Source organism: Hylaeus anthracinus, unplaced genomic scaffold (genome assembly GCF_026225885.1).
Source record: "Hylaeus anthracinus isolate JK02 unplaced genomic scaffold, UHH_iyHylAnth1.0_haploid 12000, whole genome shotgun sequence".
NCBI lineage: Eukaryota > Metazoa > Arthropoda > Insecta > Hymenoptera > Colletidae > Hylaeus > Hylaeus anthracinus.
Genome location: NW_026534347.1, coordinates 7,588,224 through 7,612,122, shown reverse-complemented (window position 1 = coordinate 7,612,122; position 23,899 = coordinate 7,588,224). Strand labels below are relative to the sequence as shown.

Genomic DNA, 23,899 nt, shown 5'->3' with positions numbered 1-23,899 from the left:
ATTCAGGTATTCAGGTAATTTTAATACGGTCATATATATAATACATGAAACTTATTCACCGAAGAGATAGACATATAAAATCACGAGATATAATATATATAAAGTACTCTTTACTCCAATTAAAACATTTGTATAAATATTTCTATGAAATTCTCAAAAGCTTTTTCTAAAACTGCACACGTTATATGAATTACAATCATTTGACAGATAACAAACAAAAATTATACAAAACCTATGCATACACCTAACACACTTTTCTTTGATTCCAAAAGTATCCACCTAGAAACTACCGCCAAAAACTTTCAGATTGAAAGTTACGCTACTCTTATTCCCGAAAAATAAACATCACCTATGCCTATGTCCTGACGTCGAATCATTGTTTTATCAACAGAATGACGTTCGACCTCTTTCTTTACTTTATGATAATGCTGAGACTCGAACGCTACTTTGGTAATCCATCAAGCTCCGATCCCTATTTGCCACAGGGTGAAACGAAACTCTCGGGGGCGCGTCCCTCGGAAGTTCCTGTCGGAAATCTCGAGCCCACGAGAAGGGATCCCAAGGGCGTAAAGCAGTGCCAATCGGTTTGCACGTATCAATCAAGGGTTCTCCATAGGCGACTATTCCTGCATCCCTGTTGAACCCCTGGGACTGTTAACTCGTATCGTTTACCTTCCGGATTCCGGCCAGGGTGATTAATGGATTTCAAGGGTGAGAACTCGACACGTATAGACAGAAGAAACGACGACCAAAGACAGTACGCAATGCAAATCAATTTAGAAGAAACAACCCCGACGAAGGGTTCCAAAAGGAAGTGCTTCCAGAAATTGTTTATGAAAAATATTATAGAGTTAGATTGCTTTGAAACTTTTAGTATGTTTTATTGAAGATTTAGATAGGGAAAAGCTGGTCTCATAATTTCACCAAAATGGCGTTAATCGAAGACTACATCATCTTACTTTGCGAAGAATTTTTAAAATGTAAATATTCACATATATTCAGTCCGGTGAATATTCGTACCCGTTTCCAAATAAATGTTCCGTTATAAATATACAATAAATAAAAATAAATGAAAATAAATAAAAATAAATAAAAATTGATTTGTAAACATAAAACCTGTCATTTAATTCGGACAAATTTCTCCCTACAAATGGCAAGGGATGAAATGCATTTGAATGGCAGTATGTACGGAATTGTACCTAAAGGTGCGTTAAATTTTAGCGCAGAACAGATAGCCTGTATCAGTTTCGACAAATAAAATGCGGTAGTTTCATCGTGCACTGCGATTCGCTCGGTTTAACGGAATGTCGGTAATGCAACCACGGTTGCAGCTGTGGTCTACCTGTTGAACAGATAAAATGGAAAACGCTTCAAGTACGATCGTATGTGTGGGACGTATCGACGCCAATGAAAAAAATCTCGAAATAGCCTAGCGCAGATAGGTAATTTCGCAATGCAGTTTGGCACCAGCTTAACAGATTTGCAATTAAAAATTAAAATAGGCCCGGACGTAACTGATAGAGGTAAGTGAATTTCATTAACATATCTATTTAGAAAATAAAGATTCATTGCATACGGTATAATATTTTTCTTATGAATTTAAAAAAATATAAAACAGTAAGTAAATGGAAAAATGTGAACACATCTGCCTGCAGTCATTTGCATTTAAATTGTAAAAAACAGAGTGCTGCTATCAGTAACATAGAATACCGCTCGAAAGATCGCAACGACAAAGCGTGAATGTTCGAAAATAAAAATGGTCGCTACCGTTATCTCGAGCGAGCATTTCGGGATATTGGAAGAAAAATTATTAGCGATAAAAAGAACTTTAGTGGAACAATTAACTGCGCCTTTGAGTGCGACTAATAAAAAATTTATTCGAGAGATAGTCGTAGCAGAGGACAGCGAAATCCAGAGAAAACGAGAACTCAATAAAATGGAACGTCCGATAAAATGAATTGGCTGATATACGACTTTGATTTGCATCTCTAAATAAAACACGCGAATTCAGTGAAATAAAATATTTCCAATTTTAAAAACGATTCGTTTCGGAAATATCGAGGTGCATAGAAATCTCAACGATAAATTAGAACCAACTATGTGAACTCTACAGGTGTTTAAAATAATGTCGACCGAATTAATAAATAATTAACGATCATTATTTATTTTTAATAGATATGTGGATTCTATAATACACTTTGATCTTCATCTCGTCTTTTCAAGCTACAAGGGATAGAAAAATATAGTATAGGCGACCATATGACAGGTAGTAATGGGAAACAAATTGATGTAAATATCAACGAATCGATTTAACAGGAAACTCGAAAAAGATCATTTTTCCCTCGTCTGGTTTTCACATTCGACATTATCGTACCTCCCAGAAATAAAGCAATTTTTACCTAGACAAGTAGTGTATGTCCCACCCATGCCAGACAAATAGCGCGGGAACATATATCACCAGATAAGGAGAATAGGGTCACGCATGGTCAGACGCGTAGAATAGTATTTCCAGTCTAGTAAGTAGAATAAATGTTGGTGTAGCCAGACAAGCGGAAGAAATTCGTTTTTAGACGGAAACGGAGAATAAAACTCCTTTTCGGTTCATATCTTTATGAATTTATTAACTAATCTGCTAACTAAAGGTGCCAAAACTCATTTTCTTTAGTTTCCCTTTATTCCGCAGAGATTCATAATAAATTGCGTGACAAACTTTTCAAACGATTTTAAAAATACCACCATAAGAAACTCTAAAAAGTAACTTTATCCTTTAATTTTGCATCAGTTTGGTTACAGAAACGTCAAATTATTTTTAGCTATGCAATATGAGCCTCCAAAGCGTTTCGTTTAATTTCAAGAGTGAAATGAAAGAAGTAATCAATAATTTGTTGACAAGTCCAACGTTAGGTTGAAGGACCTGAAACCTATGCATACACCTGATTTACGACAGACTAAAATTCTAATTAAATTCTAAATTCCTTAATGGAACTAAAATTCATCTTGTACATGTATGTATAAATAAACTTTCCAAATTTCAACAGTTTATGTCAACTGCTTTCTCCATCAAAAAATCATGAAAATTGTCTCGAAATTAGTAAAAAAAAATAATAATAAAAGTAGCCCCCAAACGTGGTTCTAAATAAGGCACACCAACCTGTGATCGCGATAGAGCTGTCGCTCGATCGCCACCGATCTCTGGCGACGACTCCGTGGTTTTTGCTGTTGATCACCGCGAACGAAAATTCCGGATCATCGTCCAATTAGCATTTTCCGATGGGAACCGAAGCGCGCACTGTGTCATTTGCTGAATATGGAGCACTGTTCTCGATTCCCACGACGACAGGGTGGTTCTGTCCTCGCGTTAGCGTCAGGAGATTGACTCTTCGACGCGTACGATCCCCGTGGGATTCTGGTCACGACGTCTGCCCGTCTTGCACCAAACATGATCATACCGCGAACGTAAATTCCAACCGAGATGTTCTTGATCCGAATTCATCGTTGTATGAGCGATGGCCTGACACTGAGAGACCCATCGCGCATTGAGAGCATCGAGGTCGAAGATTTCCACGTTTAGGTTAGTTGGACGACGGTTTCCATTTGGGGAGGCCAAGTCAGACACGCTTGTTTTGTTGAACGATTGACAAGTATGTTGAAAAGTTTTCAGCTGTGTTTTCTTGTGTAGGGCAGCGTAGTTATTGTCCGGATTTTTTTTTAATGCCAAGTTCGCTAGAGTATCTTTATTAAAATTTTAGTTTTCGTAGCGATTAATGGGCACATACTTTTACTTCCAGTGCAAATTCTTTTTACGTTTTCAGAACTTGTATCACACTGTGTATATGTACAATTAATTCCAAAAAGTATTTTTAGTATTTTAGAGTGGGAAATGTTGAACTCTTCATGGAATAAATATGAATACTCCTAACCATTTCAAACCACTTAAATTGTCTCGAGACAAGCATCGACCAACATTTTGTTGCAACACACACTATTTCCAATCGACACGAAATTTGACTACAGAAGAAGACTCGAACCACTAAAATGAAAAAGGTAATAACACTTGATAAGAAATAAATATGAATGCTCCTAACCATTTCAAACCACTTAAATTGTCTCGAGACAAGCATCGACCAACATTTTGTTGCAACACACACTATTTCCAATCGACATGAAATTTGACTACAGAAGAAGACTCGAACCACTAAAATGAAAAGAGTAACGATACTTCTCGAGGATTAAATGCCACTGCCTGCAACATCTTCAAACCACTTAATTCGTCTCGCCAGCATTCCGTTGCAACACTATTTACGTCCGCCATCGGACTCTAAAGGATTCCAGTTTAGCGAAGAAAAGGGATCTCGATCGAACCGCTTGATTCGCGAAATCCAATTACTGCGGCCCCACGGTAATTTCCTTCTTTCGATCGATGCTCCGTTTCTCCGGATAGATTCCAACATTGGGAGTGCCTTCTTAAATGACAGAATCCTCTTAGTCAGTCTGCGGGGATGCTCTGTTCGGAGCATCCAATAAGTAGGCTCGCGCCGTTTCGTCGATTTTCTTTCGCTGATAATGAGTCCAGAATGGGAGAAATTAATTTTTTTTCTGGCCAAAAATACTGTCCTTTTATTACAGAATCTAACGGTACAATCCTTGAAGAACGCATACCCTTTTTTTTCAATTAAAATCTTGCATACTTTCGTCAATAAAAAATAACGAAGAAACTGGTTTCTTTGTCCGAAAACAAGCAATTGCCCACTTAAGGTCGCGCTGGATTCATCACACGAGGACACGACTAAACAATTGACTAGCTCGTCCTCGAGAGTCCTGGGTGGCGCAGTGTGTCAGGGGCATTCAGCTTAAAGCCAACGGCGTTGAATGGAACCAACGGATATAAACACCGCATCCGAGTCCCCACCACGGCCGCGGATGGGTATTTATACACGCGTGGATGTTATCAGTGAACACAACACCCCTAAACGCTCCTATTAAATTTCGTCCTGCGGTAATACAACCCGTCGACATCAAGCTGTTTCAGAGAAGCGAAAGCTGGCGAGCGATTCGATTTAACGTCAAATGCAGATTCGACGGGAATTATCACATTCTGTTCCCGAAGAACATGTCTTTGTAATGGCAATCAAAGATGATAGTTACGCCAAAATTGGCTGTCCGAACGATCCAAAACGTTTGTTTCTTTAATTAAGGTAAAGATAGTAGTCGTCACGTTTAATGAAAATATTAAAAAAAAGAACAAAAAGAAAACATAATGATGCACAAGTGTAATGTACATGAAAATACTTCTTTTTGATTGTGCTTTTAATTTGTATTACATTCATATATATTTAACGTTTGAGAGGAGGATCTTAGCCCTTTTACTGTTTGTTAAAAGAGTTTACAACTTAGAAGAGAATTTTGTACATACACTGTAAGTAGACAATCAACGAGACTGTTAATAAATACCAGTAGATAAGCATTAGAGTTAAAAAGCTAATACATAGCTTTTTTAGTAGGTGCGATGTTGGAATTATAGTCTTCCTTGAAAAGACTAGGAATATTTAAGGAAATGTGACAAGTACCTACATCGATGCACTCAAATCCAATCAATTCATAAATTAACAATTTTACCACTCAAACCGAAACATTCACCACTTTCATATTTCCTAAATCAAACACCAAAAATCCAACTTTGCACTTCCTCGTACTATGAATCCTGAATAAATCCTATCCCTGATCGTATAATAGACGTCCAACCACGTTTCATTGTGTGAAGATTTATTACTCGAACTTACCAAATAACTCACAACATATTCTCAATTATCTTCGAACGCACGCGAGACTCAAAACACCGTTAATTTACAAGACACTCCTTCACGATAGCTTCGCAGAAATTGAATTTCATATCGGCACGAACGGTCGCGGTTGACCCCGAAACCGTTAACGAAACTAGTTAATAAAACATTCCTCCCTCGGTTCACCACTTCTACGAAGAATCGCCGCGGACGACCAATCCAGGAGTCGAAACCGTTCGTCGACTTCCAAGTGTCATCGAGGAAACCAGCCTCGATGCCATCCGATTGGAAATCAGTCACGTGCTCGAGCTGGCGGTTCCAATAACTATCCCCTCGAATTCCGTTCGTGGGATTCGTGCTCGGGAAGCCTTCGTTAGAGTCCCGCTCGCAGGACGAAGAGTAAGAATCCACGATGGGCTGCGGTCGAACCTTTCCCGTCACACGCGATTTGCATTCGCGGAACACTGTCGCGAGAATCACGGGAAAGAAATATGCTTTCTTGCGGAAGACGCAGAGATTGGCAAAATTCTGTGGTTGTAGGCAAAAATTTCAGAAAATTAATTGTAATTTGGTCGTAGCTATATCTTACTATCAATTTATTTAATTGTCAAACATTTAAGTCGATAAATTGTAATTTTCTTTATATTATACATCTGTCATACTATGTATGTATTTATATTTATAGTATCTACGTATTCAGCTTGTTGTTATTGAATAATGTAGATGTTTGCTTGGGTTTCATAATGTCGAAGTTAAGATCATGAAATAGTAAACAATACAGATTCTTGATATTCTCACCGATACCTGAATGTATCCAAACAATGGACATTTATTTAGGACGATCATCCAGCAATGATTCATTCAACAATTTCGTACACTAATATTCAAAATAAAAGATATATATTAATCAAAATAAATCGAGCAGGATAGCTGTAAATTTAACAGAATCTTGTACACATGACAACCAACACAGAAAATTAACAAAAACCTAAGAAAAGTAATCGTGCACAGTTTACATCGATTACCAATTAATGGAATAAAATTATGCCAATCCCTGGTCCCACGATAACTGGTCGCGTGGAGCGCGCGCGATTAGTCGCGACTCGCTCGTAACGGTCGACGGCATCGATCCTCCCCCGCGACGGGTGGATCGACGGAGGAAGCACCGAGAGAACCGTTGGCGCTGAGACGACGCCAGCACTTTTGGACCACGCAGACACGACGGCGAAGGCCAGACTGGTTGCACCACCACCCTGACTGGAATCGATACGTCAATCGTCCCTCCGTACGGGACCGAGAAAAGCGGCAGAGGGTAAGAGATGAAGGGAGACACGAGGACAGATGAGGATAGGCCGGGAGACTGCGGGAGAATAAAGAAAGAGGGGGCAGCCAGCCCCGTGATACACATTAAAGCTGGGGCATTCGACGCTCGTTTGCCACCGGGACGCTCAACGGGGAAACCCGCCCTAAGGGTACGCTTCCCGCGAAACTGTCAACGGGCAAGATCAAGGTCCCTATCCCTACTCCATTTTTCTTTTTACTTTCGCCCACTCTCATTGATTACGGGGGAGGGAAACGTTGCTTTTCATCGAAGTTTGACTACCTTGGTATCTTCGCGTTTTATTGGAGGTGCTTTAAGATGGCGTAACAGGGAGAAATTTTATTACTAACTAGCTGTACCTGGACACGAGTTGCTGTGGCTTGGGCTGATTGAGAAAGAAAGAGAAAAGCACACGTTTCTAATATGTTAACATAATATCGAAATGAAAATGAATCGAAACTGTATGTAAAATACAACGTTCAATGAATAGGGAAAACTCATCATTGATTACAGGGAAGGGGAACGTTGCTTATTCGAAATTTGACACTCTTGGTAGTTTTGTATTTTATGACGTTTGCAGATGCATCAAGGGAGCATTGCACGAAGAAATTGGATTATAATTTGATCATTTTGTTGCAGTGTCGAATTTGGAGAAAGGAATTGTTAGATTTGAGTTAGGAGTCCCAAACTTCAGGGTTCTGGAATGACGAAAACCCTCGAGACTTCACTCAAAGGCCAGTGATGCATTTCACTTGGAATAGTTCGGAGTTTATTACGCGTTGTCGACATTTTTGTCATCCTTTTTTCTCCTTGCTTCCTTTCTGCAAACGTCATCTGTGGTATCTCGTTTGTTCGTTAGTTTTGGTTTCACCCTCCTGGCACTTGCGAAACAAGTTATCGCTATAGTTAAAAGGCTCCAGGGTAGCTTGGTGTTGGAAGAGAGTTTTGTCTTGGGATCTCATAATTCTATATAGGTCTCCCGAGTTTTGGTTGGATGGAGTGCAAGCAAAACGTCGTTGGACGTCTCCGCACGCATCGTTCGGTCACGCGTTATCGACTTTCTGCTTCGACTAACCCTCTTTCTATTAAAACTGGGATATTTATACGGGGCCATCTTCGATGCACGTTCGAGGTCTGGCGTTCGTAAATACACGACACCACGGGCGTGGTATCTTTTTGTTCACGAGTATAGAAGCGTTTTGTGCCAGGGAAGACGTCCTGAAATTGGAATCGATGCTGACGAAGAGGTCGCTTGGGTCTTGCAAGAAAAAACGACGTGAGGTCTGAGCTCCTTATTATTATTTTTTTTTTTTTTTTAGGTGTAGGAGGATCTCTGGGAATAGTACGAAAAGATAACAGACAGTAGGTCTCTTGCAGGTTCGAGAAATAAATTAAAGCCAACGGAATTACTGAAACGTTTAAGGGGTCGTAGAGGAGGCCAGTGTTAACAGTAACAGAGTCGATATTTATTTTTTGGGGGTTGAATATAAATCGTAAAATTTTGACAAAAATATTTTTAATACACCTCAATATTCCAGTTACTTCCTATATTTTATAATTGCTACCCAGTGAGGTATTCGTATTAATTAAACATATTGTAACGACAGTGGTGGCGGTTGTACAATTAAAATGAAATTCCAGTGAGTCATCAAATAACTGCACTCTATCGTTAGTGTCTGTACGATAGTTTTTTGGGGTCAGCGAGCTTCCACCCTCTTTAAACGCACTTGGCCCGTACTGTCATCGACATTTTGGATGATCACTCCAACAAGACACTCGACGATAAAGCCGCGTACATGTGAACGCATACCTGTGGCTCCTTATTGAGGCTCCTATCGATTAACAGAGACCGTGGCGGCTATCACAGGAAGCACCAACTATTCCGATAATACTGATCATCGACCACGCGGAAACGAACGTCCCTTGTTCGGGAAACGGCGCCGGATTTTGTTCGATTGGAACACTAATTAGGAAATAATTGGCGAGCTTGCGTGCTCAATAAATGGTGAATTCAGCGGAAGTAAAGGGAAAGATTTTCAGGAATTTTTATGATGATTATAAACTTATTATTTGAAATCTTATGTAGATCCAGAGAAGAGAATCATTGTGCCATGTTTGTAGATTAATTTCAGTAAATTAATTTTCTCTCTTGGTACTTACTGAATATCGGTACAAATATAATGTGCATTCATACTATTATCTGAATATTTTTGCTAATACTCTTAGCGATAAACTTTCACTTTTGTGATCTTAGGCAAATACAAATTATGAACCTATTTATAGAAGCAACTAGTGACCTAATTAAAATTTCAGAAGCCTTCGCGCCTCGACACACGACTTTTGGCTGCCCAGAACAAAGAGAAGAAACCATGTAACGGGACATGGAAGGAATTCCATTTCGGAAATTACCTTGCCACGTAAGGTGGCGCACACGTCTCGATATCTGAAACAATTATCGAACTCCCGAGAGACATTCGCGCAACGAGTGCACTATCAGTGGAAGATCACGAACACCGTCGCGGCACAATGGATAGGAAGGTTTTGACGCGCTCCCTTTTTCGATCTTCTATTAAAGGGAACGTTCAAAGAGTAACGAGAACACCGAGTGAAGCTTCCTATTGAGATTCCTACAAAAGGTTGTTTTGTTCTCACCGTCGGAGACTGTGAATCCATTCAAGAACAGCGTCGTTTACTAAACCCTTGGCTCCGTTTTGTTTCCATAACACGGAAGCCAAGAAGTTCACAATGGACGTGTGCGTACGTTCCACTTCCGAGCGTGACACAAGGTAAACGTCCCGATTACGGACATGTTTTTTTCGACAATCGTAACATCGAACGGTAGCAGGTACACCGAGTCCTGTTGACTTTGTAGAATGTCTTATGATATTATAAGACGTATATGGAACTGTACAAAATGTTGACGCAGCTGATATAATATTTCTACATGAATATAAATTTTCACAGGAACATTTACATGTTCAGAATAAAATTATTACGAAGGTTTAGATAACCAGGGTGGAATTTCGATAGTCAGATCTTTTTAGCGGAGCGTTCAATTCAGTCGTTTATTAAAGTGATCAGTTTTTTAGAATTAACAAAGCTATTTCACTACCGCTTTCTTTATTTGTTTACATTTGCATTTTCTTTCTTCATTACTTACTTCATTACTTTCGTCTTACATGACTCCTGCATTATTTTAATACTGTTTACAGTATCTCTTACTTCTCATCTATCTCTTCAGTCTAGCACGGGTACCTCGGGGTTCCTAGGCCCGTACTGTAGTTTCGTAAAACCACTGCTACAGCCCCTGAGGGGTAGTGGAGCGTTATTAGGCAACACTTTATAAATTGACTTAATTGCATTTTGAATAATTTTAGGTGAAGAGTTATAATTAAGAAACATATAAATGTATCGAGTGTCTTTGGAGCTTGTAGAGTTCGTTCAATTTAAATTTAAGTAACCAGAATACAACAATGTATGGACACCTAATTTATTGCCAATTACAATTTCAACTATGACTTCCTCGATTTCCACAATTTTCAGATTAAATTAACTAAAGATACTCTTCAGATTATTTTTCACATTGTGCACTACATTACATTATACACAGTTAAAGTAATAGCAAACAGCCTTATTTATGCAAATGTATATTTTCACAGATACAGAAAAATATTGGGCTGTCTAGAAAGTCCATGCCGATTTTTAGTAGGCGGTACAGGTCTGAATATATCGGAATGGCTGAAAACAAATAACAATGTGTACATTCCTTAACAGGTGGAAAGGTTGTGAAACAAAATGGTACGTATATAATTTAATAAATATAAATCAAAATTCAAATATGCCTTTGGATCTTTCTTAAAAATAGGCATGAACTTTCCGGACAACCCAATAATTGAAATTCAAACGAAACCATTTCTCATGTATACCCCGTAATTTCATTTCCAAAAAAATCCATAAACATCCCCCAGTCTAATAATAAATAATGCCAATAAATTTCTGCGCAAAGTTTCAACAAAACCGGCATATTATAGTTGACAATCCTCCCCCATAGGTTCCTTTCGCATTTCGGTTGGTCCAAACACACGTATGCACAAACAAGGGAGAGGGATCTCCGCTCGAAGCGGATGAAATATTCAATGGGGTGCGATCGTTACGTCAGATCGCCTTCCATCTCGTTGCGTTGTAGTCGTATTAAGCGTTGTTTCCATAGTAGCGGAAACTTTATCGCCAGTAGTCGTCACGTCGATCGTCGACGAGGTCGTGTGTGCGCCTACTCGTCGACACAACTCCAAGATAACCTTAGGGGCGACCCACGAATACACCACTTTTACCAACATTAAATTAGAAGGGAGCCTAACTTCTTGTGTGAACCATTCATCGCGAGCATGGCGACTACATTTTTCAAAGGAGTGAATTTAATAGGAAGAGGTACGATAGCACGACGTCGTTTTCAGTCCTCGTTACGAGGTCATTAAAGTGTAACGCTTGGACAACGAGGGTGTAGTTGTTTACAGAACATCATTCAGATTGATTTAATCCTTTCAGACTTGGCGTCCACAATTGAGCACAACAAATTTAAAAATTACCGACACATGAAAAAATACCAATTTTCCTCGATGACTACGGTATTAGGCTTTTTTTTTATTCGTTTCATAATAATTTAAGTCCAAGTTAACCCACAAAATTAAATTACATTAATACGAGAAAAAAATAATTCAGGTCTGAAAGGGTTAATATCAATATAATAACAGAATATTATTCAGATATTCAGATCGAGCTGATCTGATAACAAGCCTAGAGGTTCAAGAATCGAAACGACCTGTAAAACCTGGAAGATTCAGCGTTTCCTGAAGATTGTACTTCTTCACGGGACCGAGTGATGTAATGTATGTAAACGTCACGCGATTTCAACGCATCTCGAGGGTAATGAACCGCAAGATATACGAGCCAGCTTTCTACGAAATTATTGACGCGTACAACGGACCTTGTTCTGTATACTCGGCCGCTTTACGGAGGATTTCGCGCAGCGTATGCAAAATTCAGAAATCCCCGCATGGATTACCGTTGCTTCAACGTGCAATTCGCCCAAGAACATCGCGAAACAACGAGCTAATAACGTATAATATAAAACAGCGAATTAGTTAGTATAAGTGCGTATGTGTAGTTGGATCAGCCCTGATGAGTGCGATAATGAAGTATGAATTAATGCAAAATTGATATAAACGTAGAATATCTACATGTATAAATACATATATGTGGTCTATTCCTGTATGCTGTATAAGCATAAAATAATTATGTAATAGTTCGTAGAAATAATATTACATTTGCAAACAGTGTAACATGTATTTAATTGTTGATTATTTTAAATATATAACATTTTGAAGTTATGCACATCCCTGTGCATTTTCCTCTATCTATACTTATCATAAAGTCACAAACATCTGCATTCTAATAATTATCAACCCTCGCTCCAATTTTAAGGCTCAGGTTCATCCCAATAACAAAAACCAACCCCTCAATATGAACGATGTTGAAGTACTTCCCAACGATCGAAATATCTACAAAGTTAGCTAATACACCCTTTAACCAAACAAAAATATTCCTTATCACATATTCCTTTCAGCATACTTGCTGCCTGTTTCCTTTTCCTGGCCGCGTCGATACGATTTGTACAAACATCCTCAGTGTATTCATCAGACATTCCTCTTCGCGTTTCGAACGCGCACCCCGGGAGTCGTCGACGTTTCTTCACCTAGCGATATCGGAATCCTCTCGCACAGGAAGCCCGTTTCCACGGCACAAACTTATCGACGAATATCAGAAGTTCGATCCCCGCTCGCAAACAGCGCAAGACTTGCACGCGGTTAATGTACAGTGGCGCACTTCATCCAAGTTCCGTTCAGACGGAAGAGCAGCTCCACGAGGCTGAAACGATAATGACATTCTACCGCGTACTTTGAGCTTCCTAATTAAATGGATATCAGCTTAGCCCAGTCTTGACGAGCAGCGATAAGCCGGGTTTAATCTCCACCCGCTGCGAAATTAATTAGCCGTGTGCGAGCTCTGTATATGTGTTCGATTCCTTTGCGAGTCGTATGTCTGAGCGCGGTATCGCTGCCAGGTGCGACAATTAAGGGATGGACTTCTTTATCGGGTAATTAGAAATCGTCGTTGTTTGGGATTCGTTTCGGTTTGTGATGCGTATGTGGGATTTATGCCATTTTCGAGATCGAGGAGATTTTCTGCTTATCCATCTCCAGGGTCTCAGAGTTTCAATTTCAGAGGCTCAAAGTTTCGGAATCTCAGAGTTTTAGAATTTCAAAGTCTCAGAATCGCAGAGTCTTAGAGTTTCAGAATTTCAGAGTCTCAGAGTTTCAGAATCTCAGAGGTTCAGAATTTCAAAGTCTCAGAATCTCAGAGTTTTAGAGTCTCAGGATTTCAGAGTCTCAGAGTCTTAGAGTTTCAGAATTTCAGAGTCTCGGGAATTCAGAATCTCAGAGTTTTAGAATTTCAAAGTCTCAGAATCGCAGAGTCTTAGAGTTTTAGAATTTCAAAGTCTCAGAATCGCAGAGTCTTAGAGTTTCAGAATTTCAGAGTCTCAGAGTTTCAGAATTTCAGAGTCTCAGGATTTCAGAGTCTCAGAGTCTCGGGATTTCAGAGTCTCAGAGTTTCAGAATTGCAGAGTCTCAGAGTCTTAGAGTTTTAGAGTCTCAGAGTCAGTAATTAAAAGTTGAAGAAATATTAGGTGAAAAAATTAACCCCAGAATTAATTTCTTCGTCTAATATATATATATTACGTTATAGTATCGGAATAGATGATACGAACCAACATGTTTGTTATAGTACCAGAGGAAATATTAATATTCACACAGCAAAAGTGATTAATTTTGTGCATTTACAGAACATCGATTACCAGTGCTGTGAGTTTCCAACAGTCACGAAGCAAATACTTACAGAGTCGAAACATTTGAAGAACCGCATTTCGTGGTTGATATCTGAAATCCATCAATTCACATCTAAATTTTTATAATCTTTAACCCTTCTGTTATTATTTTTGTTACCCTAAGCCTGAGAACAGAAACTATTACTCAGTAAATATTCCCACTATCAACTTATTATTCTTTTAATACGTAATTACAACCAAGAAAGTGTCTTTAGTACCTTATAATTTGAAACCGAATTATTATTTTGTATTAAGAACTTGATTTTAGAGTCCACATGCGCCACAATGCACAACAGATGCACAGAGATCGATAAAGTCAATTTGAAATATTATGCACATCCCAGCTGAACAATTGCAACAGGATGGTTTACAATAAGCAGACAACCAACTGACTTCTGATATCCTCATCGCTGCTTATATAGGGCAAATTATCGACTACAAACGAGTAATCAAGTACTTCAAATGTGTAGGCTTAGCCCAGCGCTTTAGCAGGTAAAACGCATCGGTTAGGCTAGTGGAGCATTGTATAATTTACAACGATGGTTACAAGTTCCTGTTTAGTGCACGTGTGTCTGCGCAAATTTCGCAATTTAGACACAGTTGACGATGACATTAAGCGTCCCTGTGATGTATCAGCCATAAAGATTTGAAATACTGATCGTAACCTGTTATATCTCCGACGCGGTGCGGTTATGATACGGTTAGGTCAACATGCTTGAATCTCCCGCATATGTTTCATAGCTTCATTAGCAGCGAAGTAGCTGTAACGTCTTCTGGCCTGCTGTGCACCATAATTCATGTGAGACCTTGATATTATTTTTTAATATGAAATAATTAATTTCCGGAGGTAACAGATGTCACATATCCACGATTCATTTTTCTTTAAATAAATAAGTAAAGTAAATAGTTTGATAACAAAGCAACAGAACAGATCATGAAAGAGACATTGCAATAGAAACACTTGAAATAATACTGTTATTGTTATGTTTATAAAATAAAATAATATAATTGTCTTTCAATTAGAAATTTAACTTTGCCTACTTTTTTTAATCGTCGAGTTATTCCATAAAAGATGCATCAATTTCTATAATACTATCAAGCACTGAATATTTAACTTGTAATTGTAGTTACAATTATCAGAATATCGATTCGTGAATGGGATCATTCCTCTGTTCCCGATTAAAATGTCAGATGGAAACACCGATGCGTTATAACTGGTGTACGCTTTTTATTCCTCGCTGGCGTTGTTTCAATTCGTTATTTTCAAATCTCTCAGCTTCGCATCAAACATCAATCGATACATGTATTCTATAAAAAAAAAAGGAAAAGAAAAAACTGAGTCGAGAGGGGACCCTCGCAGGATGTCAAGGCTAATCGATACCAAAGAGCTTTTTCCGAAAGGGGCTTCGAGATTTTGTTACCGAATTAAATATTTCCTCGCGATTCAATTCACTTGGAAATATAAATATTCCTCATGGACATTGCGGACTACGTCAACATCGAAACGGCTGATCGATAAGCAGGAATTTGAGGACTCGTCGTATTATGCATTCGATCTTTGATCATAGACCCATCCTACCGCTGAACAACATGCGTGTCTTATCTGCTTTACAATGTTCGATCAGTGAAAGCTACGTCGGTCGTGAAATTCTGTATTTCGAAGAAAATTCTTTACGTAAAAAAAATTGAAAGTGCCTGTAGGAATTTGTTTTTCGATAGTAAAATACGCTTGGAAAGTATCGCATTCATTGTGACAATAACCAGTGTACTAAAAATTAATAAATGCAAGTTTTAGGACTGCTAAGACAACCACAGCTTTCATATATTTCATCCTGCGTTTAATCGTGCATTGCAATTAACTGAAATTAAAGGGAAATGGGAAAAGTGACTCGAGTTGGTTGGAACTTCGCATTTTAGATCATCTGAGATCGCCAATCACAAGTTCGAAATGAAAATTTAAAAAATAAAAATAGTGGAACCTGCCATGTACTATGTCTCTCTACTCTGCGATACAATAAATCCTCCAAATTTGAACCGAATAAAATGCCACAGTACTAACTCATCCATCGACGTTCATCTTTCATATAATATAATAAAAACTTATATAGTGGATTGTCTGGAAAGTCCATGCAGATTTCTGGTTGGCGATACAAATCTGAATATATTGAAATGGTTGAAAACAAATAACATGTGTACATCCACTTGAAAGGTGGAACAGTTATGAAGCAAAATGTTGCTTTTATTAGGTTGTCCAGAAAGTTCGTGCCAATTTTTAAGAGAACTTCAAAGGCACATTTCAATTGTAATATACATTTATTTATATGTATATTTATTGAATTATATAGGTACTATTTTGTTCCACAACCTTTCCACCTTTTAAAGAATGGAATTACCCCCCTTTTTAAGGGGGGGGGGGGTACATATATATGTTATTTGTTTTCAGCCATTTCGACATATTCAGACCTGCACCAACTATCAAAAATCGACATGGATTTTCCGGACAACCCAATATGAATCAATAAATATATATCACAATTCTATAAATTTAGAGTCAGACTTATTTTGTTTCAGACTCATGTAATACGTGTTAAATGTTTATTTTTTATTTTTATTTTTACGATTTGTAAATGTGATGTAAGCAAAAAGTTCTTCCTTATCTAAAAATTACAAAGAATAAATTATCTATCTATCTACATCAAAATCCAAATGTGCCTTTAAATTTTCCTTAAAAATTGATACGAACTTTCTGGGCAACCCATATCTTCTGGCAACCATTCATTTTAAACTGTCTTATTTATTTTAAACTGTCTTCACGTTGCTTATCTTGAGTACCGAGATGCACCCCTACTCCGTCAATGAATAAATAAATGAGTAAATAAAATGTTCAAATGTCGTCAGAGGTGAAGTGATCCCAAAGTTAAAAATAAGCTCGTTAATGAACACCCAATATCCCTGCCGTTTGAAGAGCTTCGAGGGGAGTGGGAGGGGGGGGGGGGCTATCAAAAGATCCGAAGCCAACGTTCATCGAGTTAGCACAGTGCAGCAAAAGAACCGGGCCAAACCTGTCGACGTTATCCTGTCGTATCTTTGTTGCCTCGTATTATTACGTTAAGTTGACGTGGAACAGCATCTGGGGTGGTACCCAAGCTCGGCTCTTTCCAACTACAATGTTCTATGCACCGTCTCCACTTGGGACAGTCTTGCCGTGGTTCACGCCGTAATGAGATAGAAACCACTTAACCGTGTTGCACGCGTGCCTAAGGACCTTCTCGGTCATGGCTCATCGCATAGCTGCAGTTTAGTCGGTAAACTTTGCACCCTAGTGCCTCTGCGCACGAAATATCGCAACCTTATCTCGCACTTACTTCTCTAAAACAAGCTGTCTTCGATCTGGACCCAAATTAGTATATCGTTGAAGTCCAAAACGATTAAGGTTGACGTATAAATTCTTCTCACGCAGCTTTAAATCAGCCACTTTAAAACAGAGATGGAAAGTTCAGAAGAAAATCTCTCTACCTAGGTGAAAATCTCGAATAAGAGGTAAACTTTCGAATGCTCACTCGTCGACTAAAAACTGCAATCTAAATTACACAGTTAAGGCTCTAAAGAGTTGAAATTGACTTAAGGATTACTGGGAATCTCCTCAGAACGATGGTTTTCCTGTAATTGTGCCTTTTAATGAAACGCCAACGTCGTTTCCCTAAAATACCGAAATTCATTTGCGAAACGTAATGCACTTTAAGAATCTCGAGTATCCCTTAATGCCCCGTTACAATTGCAATTATTAACTAGCGAAAGTAACGAGGGAGGAAGTCGTTAGGCGGCGTGGCAACGTTGAATGGATCTCGAGTGTGCAGCCGAGGTATGATTCAACATCGTTTCGAAACGTGAAATCCCCAGGAACGGAAACCGCAATTGCCACTGCGGTTCGAGGAATTCTGGAACGCCTAGTGTGATTTCATTCACGCCCCAGTAAATTGTAGAAAGCCACCCCGCGTGAACCTTGATCGACGTTGATCGCGCTATTTTCATTCACAACAGTACTGTTAATTCGTGAAGAAAAGAAAATCGATCTGGAATACCGCCTCAACGGCAATTGAACTCAGATGAAACGTAAACAAAACTTTCAAAAATTCTACGTCGTTCTTAATTTAAATATTAATTTCGTTTGTGTGGACAGCGGTAAATATTTCCTACTATTTTTTTTTTTTGCCACTGCGATAGCTTCGCGGAAAAAGAAAAATCGACCTGGAATGCCTCCACTATCGCCACAATAGCATATGAATTCAAATTCGCGTGGACATCATTAACAATTTATTACTATTTTTTTTTTTCCACTGTGACAGCTTCGTGGAAAAAGGAAAATCGATCTGGAATGCCTCTACTATCTCCACAATGGCAGCTGAATTCAAATGAAACGTAAACAAGTCTTTCGAAATATTATACTTCGAGAACGAGTTCTTGATTAAAAGGCTAATCTCGTACGCGTGGGTATCATTAAATTTCCAGCTTGATTGACCGTCTTGTGTCGACAATCAGGGCCAATTAAACCATGTCTGTAGAAAAAGTTTGTAATTGTGAAGTTCTCGTTTTATCGGTTCTTTCAAAGGGAATTGCGCGGAAACCTCTGCCTGTCATACCTGTGAAAATGAATGCTTTGTGCGAGGACGCTCACTTGCAAATCTGATATTTGAAGACTGTAACGTTTGGGCCAACTTTTGTAATACTTGTATCATGTACAATTATTTTCACGGAGGGTGCTTCCTGTGCACAATTTTCTTAATTCTAAACAATGTGAAACAAAGAAAGTTAAGAATTATATACTTATAATTGAATACTGTGAGAAGATAAATCCCAAAAAATAAATTTAAAAGAAAACACACACAATACAATTACTATATATAGTGACTTGTCAATAATATTAAATGTAGAAATTAATTTTATATCTCGAGAAAAATCATACACCTTGTAATTTCCTCAGAAAACAACAAATAAACATTTTTATCTAAACCACGCCTGTATCCATCCTAATAATTAATAAACAAACCTGATCTTTGCAAAATATCTCTACAGTCGGAACAAAAAGAGAAATCCATCAATCGATGTCGTTGTTAACTAATTAATAGCCTCGCGATGGAATCGTCGCCGTTGTCCCGTGTCAATTAATTACGCTCAATAATTTACCGTCGCATCAAGGCCACTTTAATCATTTTAAAAGCGTCGACTGTCACGGTGCGCCATGTCAACGTAATCCGCTAAGCAGCACTGTGTACGAGATGGATAAAAAGAAAGATAAGTTGGGGGGTTGGAAAGGTGGCTTCGATGAGGGGTAATACGAAGTCGTTTCCTCGACGAGGTAATAGTACATTGATATCGTGTTTCATTGTGCAGCACTGCAATCTGATCTACCATTTGCTGGATGGAACGAATGAACGCGAGCTTCGTGGCAATATTTGTTGGGGCAGTGACTCGTTTGAAAATTATTGATACGTAGAGAACTGAATTTTATTGTCAGTGAGGAACGTGTTTTAGGAGATCTGGACCATTCAGATTATTGAATGTTGTTTTATTTAAAATTACGTGTGGTGTTCAAATTCCCAGTTGATAAGAACATTGATTTATGTAGGTAATTGTTATAGGATCTGAATCTGATACTTTATTTTATTATTTTATTAATTTCAATTTTATAATTTATCGATATTATTCGATTTTTAAATACGTGGGTATGTAATATCAATAGACCTTAGATTTATTAATCATATACACATTATATACGTAGACACTCTATTTTTAATTAATAGCTTGTTATTATATTTCTTACAATAGTTGTATTTCTTTTTTGTATTCTTTTTTGCTATTTCTGAACTTCTGTATTCAAATTTCAATGCACACGTGTATGTACGTATCTTCGAAGAAGCCCGTAAGAAGACAACCAAAAATTCTAGAAGTTGCTGTTCTTAAAAACATCAAGAGTTCACTACCACATACTCTCACTGAGCTTACCTAAGAATCCTACAAAGACACATCGTTCGAATCGATTCAAATGGCCAGGTGGGATTTAATTATAGCACAGAACGTTCCTAGAGTATGGACCGTGGAAATACAATTCAATCGCGTTTCAATAGAAGTTACACTCGAATTAAATCCAATGACTATCACACTTCTCACTCAGCACGAACACGACATTCTAATTAAAACATCCATAGTGATTAATGAGACCGATACGTGAACAATCGATCGTAACCCCCTCGCTATCGCAATTTTCGATACCTTGGAGCGGCGAACTCTTACATAATTACTCAATGAATCTCTCTATACGTCGATGAATCTGGTCCAATTAAAATTTTCAGCATTTTTCTTGCTTCGACGTTAAACGTCAGTGAGATACCACGTGGCGGAGATGAAAATAAAACCTGAGGACAATATTCTGTGAATTTCGTAAATTTGATACTGTATTTCCTTGCAGTTTTTCAAAATTAGGACAGGCTATGGACCTTTTTTAGACCTTTGTACAACAATAATTCAAAATTAAATTCGATATTATATTTCCTTTCAGGGGATCATTTAAATAACCAGAACAAACTATAGACTTCTCTTCAAAGCTCTGTTCAATAGTATTTAAAAATGATATTCCTCTGTTCCACAATAATTGAAAATACACCAACTTGCACAAAAGTATCTTGAACAATTTTTTTTTAAATTTGCAAGTTATTGTGAAATTTCTGTAGTCAGTAATATATTTAAAAGTGACTCCAGGCATTTGTTATAGAATAATAGGAACTTCGATGGTTTTAGATGCAGAAACCTTTGATCTGCCGCAACGATTACAAGGATTTACGTTTGTTCCGTGCGACTGATCGACTAATTACATAAATCGGATTTAATGCCACGCCCATGAACGAGTAATAATGACGAGGTTAAATTATTGATGCGCGAATCGATTATAATGCGATTCTCTGGAAATGGCGTCATCTGCTAGGGTGGTAATCAGCCAACAAATTTTAACACAGGAGTCGTCGTTTTATTATGAATGCTGTGTTTACAAAATTGTGATTTAATAATGTATTTAACTGGTTCAGTAATGACTTAATACTGCAGATACATGGTGGTCATTTAATTGTAAATGGCGAGAAGCCTGCACTTCGTTAAATTGAACAGTTTTAACGGACCATGAAGTTAAAGACCGAGGTACCACTTTAGTAGTTCGCTGTCGAGATCTCCCAACTATTCTTGGCAACCGTATAAAGTGTTGGCGTAGTTGCACTAAAGCTGCAGCTGTTGAATTAAGAACTGACACGAGCTGCACCCGAGAAAGTTGAGAAACGAGCGAAATGGAATACCGGATAGCCATCAATTATTCCAGGCTCGTTCCAAACCTCTTTTCCAATGGTCCTTGAGATCGAATATAAAAGTTGTTTCGATACCCACGAGCCTGTGCATCCGTGACTATAATAAGCTATAAGAAAGCAGTGTGCTTTGACGATTCTGAAATCGATGAAAAGCCTCTTGAAATTCACGACTTATCGATCCTTTCCGGAAAAGTTAGGGAACATCTTGTAGTCTCTTGAAAATAAATGTAGAGTGTAAAATGTAAATATACAAATGGTTAAAAAAAAAAAAACATGAATAGAAAATATATTAAAAATGGATAAGTGGAACCTATAAATACGAGTAGAACACATACCATAGGGATACAAACTGCTTGATACAAATCTATAATCCTTGATATACATTTCAAAGGCATGGTTGCTTGTTTCATACTATACTTATATCACTCAAAAATTCTTTTTCCATGGTACAAAAAAGAAACGCCATTCGCCCCACTATGGATGGACCCGATACACAATGGACTCGTTATTCAGCGTTCGTTAAATGAAGCAATCAGGCTCGAAACAAAACGAGCCAAGGGAGACGGTAATTTCGTCGAAACAGGTGACAAGTCGAACCCGACGCGTTCGACGTTCCTCCAGGGCCGACGAGTATGTACCAAAAGTGGACGAATCGAACGAATCGGCGAAGAAACGACGCGTGATGCCTTTTAATCCCGTAAATTGCTTTCGACGAACGCGTTCGTCACAAAGGGGATGCATTTCTGCGTAATAGACGGTGCTATCCGGTTTGCGCCGATATGTCACCACGTTTTTTCATTAACAGCCGCACTAACGAGGCTTCTCGTGGCAAAGAGGGATTTTTCTAATTTGTTCGGAAGACCGACTCGCGCGAAGAGCGTTTCCATGCTAATAGGGAACGCGGCGAAGTTATCGCAAACGCGAAAACGTCGCTGGTTTTTCTCGAAATAAATGTAACTGGTCTCGCGGTTTTAGTGGCTGGACTGAGTATTATAATTACAGAATGCTTGGAGTAGCCTGTGTCACCTTATATACATGGGGATCTGGAGAAAATATGGTGAAGGTAAAAGGGCACCCCTGTTGACATTCATGCTGACATTTTTTAAGCTGACATAACTTTGATAATAATCGACCAAGGCAGTTGAAAATTTTACAGAATCTTCTGTATACATGTATAAATAACGCCAGAATATTGCGAAAGTCTATGTCAATTACTTTGGCAGGAAAAAAAATCTACAGCCTGCCTCCAAACTAGAGAAAGTAACAGAGGATCCCTATGACATACGGGACCTATTCCAGCTGTCATAACTTTGAAAATAATCGACCAGGGCAGTTGGAAATTTTACAGAATCTTCTGTATACATGTATAAATAACCTCCTTAATTTGGAAAAATCCTCGTCAACTACTTTGGCAAGAAAAAGATCATGAAACGTGCCTCCCGTTAGAATCAAAAGCGCGCCCCCTTAAGAAAATGTTTCCTGTTGGCACACAGACTGCATTAACTATTCACGATGTAACCACTCTAGTCGTTAAGAGCACGTTCTTCCCGGAGCATCGTTATTCTTCCACCGTGAGAAGCGCAGCCAACGTTCCAATTTCTTTTCTATCGTTTCTTTGTCAAAAGGGCCATGATTATTCGAAGCGAACTTAATTTCGCAGCTGTCTCGAACACCTATGAAAAATTGGCGCGATCATTTACGTGTCTCCACCCCTTTTTCCACCTTCGAATTCTTATCTGCGAGAGTCCAACCAGTGGAAGGAAGTCGATGAGGAGAAATGTGAGAAAAAAAAAGTGAAATAAATGGTAATATAATCGGGACTGTTTCGTCGAAGAGTGGGCAGAATGTAACAGTTGAATAAAGTGGCTGTCGACAATTAAATTAATGAACAGTTTTGGTCGTTGAAACGTGGAAGATCGTCGATATTAAATATAGGGCCATATTTCGAGGGTGCAATGTAATTTACCCTTGGGTATCGAACGTTATCACGAGATGCATGCTGCTGGGTCGTAAATGGATTTTCTGGTATAGTCAGATGTATTATTGGGAGAACGATATGTAATAGAATTAATTATAAGTAGTTTTTCAAAGGTAGGAATATAATAATGTAACTAAAGTTTAAGATGTTATATCTTGTACAATTATATGTAAAAAATAAAAAGAATATTATCACTTTTGCAAACACTGACCAAAATATCGCGGCTAACTCCAAATTTTGGATAAATAAAAAGTTCCTCGTAAACTCTGCTTCCCAATATCAAAGTTTACCAGAAAGATTCTCAGTTCAGAACTTGATAACGAGCGGCTAAGTTTGCTTACTTCCAGTTATTTGCTACTAAACGCATTTACCCTCCAAGACTCGGTGTTTTTATCCAAGTGTGTATCAAGCTTCTTACCACTATCGAACGAAAACAAAAATAAATACAATTTTGCCGAGTCACGATTCCTAATTTTCAATGAACTTTTGCTAGAAAAATCATCACTCTATGTTTAGTTGGAATAATTT

At 38.3% G+C, this 23,899-nt stretch overlaps 1 protein-coding gene across 9 annotated transcripts in view; it reads right to left on the bottom strand.

The window, feature by feature from the left end:
* Window positions 1-23,899, bottom strand: part of LOC128890458 (uncharacterized) — a 132,372-nt gene that overhangs the window by 83,683 nt on the left and 24,790 nt on the right. Inside the window, exons 1-3 of one of the 9 annotated variants that reach the window (XM_054148947.1) lie at window positions 6,806-6,983; window positions 5,781-6,308; window positions 3,152-4,195 (exon numbers count right to left, since the gene is read on the bottom strand). The exons of 3 other annotated variants lie outside the window; for them this stretch is intronic. The gene's annotated coding sequence lies outside the window, so the exon portion shown is untranslated. Of the gene's footprint in view, window positions 1-3,151; window positions 4,196-5,780; window positions 6,309-6,584; window positions 6,674-6,805; window positions 6,984-23,899 lie in introns of those variants that run through there. 5 more of the 9 variants (XM_054148950.1, XM_054148948.1, XM_054148952.1 and 2 more) reach the window with 5 other exon arrangements.